This window comes from Colobus angolensis, unplaced genomic scaffold (assembly GCF_000951035.1).
Source record: "Colobus angolensis palliatus isolate OR3802 unplaced genomic scaffold, Cang.pa_1.0 Scaffold48, whole genome shotgun sequence".
NCBI lineage: Eukaryota > Metazoa > Chordata > Mammalia > Primates > Cercopithecidae > Colobus > Colobus angolensis.
In genome coordinates, this window is record NW_012118265.1 from 3,419,805 (window position 1) to 3,420,632 (window position 828).

Here is an 828-nt window from a genome sequence, read left to right on the forward strand (position 1 = left end):
GACCCCGGGCCGGCGGAGAGGGTGGCCCCGTCGCTCTCGGCACCCTAGGAATAGCAGCCGCAGGGACGCCTTGGAGCCCCGCGGTGGGGCCGCGATGTGCTTTTCTTCTGTGTCCGCTGCCCGGGATGCGGAATCTTGAGCCTTGGTGTCGGGTTGCAGAGTTGCCCTGGTGACGGGATGCGGAGCGTTTCCTCTTCTTTGTGGTGGGGGCGGCTGGTGGCAGGGTCGCCCAAGCTAATCTCCGAGCCCCTAAGGGCACCCTCTTTCCTGGACCCCTTTTGCGTCTCGCCCATAAAGGCAGACCCGCGGGCGCGCGCCGGCAACCTGAAATCAGAGCAGGCGTCCCTGGCGCTCAGGCACCTTGCTGAACTTCGCCGATCTTTCATTGTTGCTTCATTTGGGTACCAAGGGCCTCTCATTCTGTGGATTCTTTGCCTGGAAGAGCCCCCTTAGTGTTGCTAATCACGTGTGTGCTTAAATGGCTTGTAAATTCCGAACAAAATAAATAGCGACCTGTGTTACACTGTTTCTTGGTAACTGGGAAAGTTACTGGTGGCCCGAAGTATACGCAGAAAATACAAAGATTAAAAACTAGGGACGAGTTCACTGAGTGAACACCGTAACATTTCTGCTCTGCAGGGTAAAATAATTTCGGGACCCAGGTCTGGGCAAGATTTGCATTAACAAGGTAAACGGTGGGTGGAGTGCCTGAGAAGCTATTGGTGTCGTCTTTGGTAGCCTCTGGGCACTAGGACTAGACATGGAATTAGGGGTCCCCCAACAAGGACTTCAATTTTAGGTTAATAGAAACTATCTGCCACTTAGGAA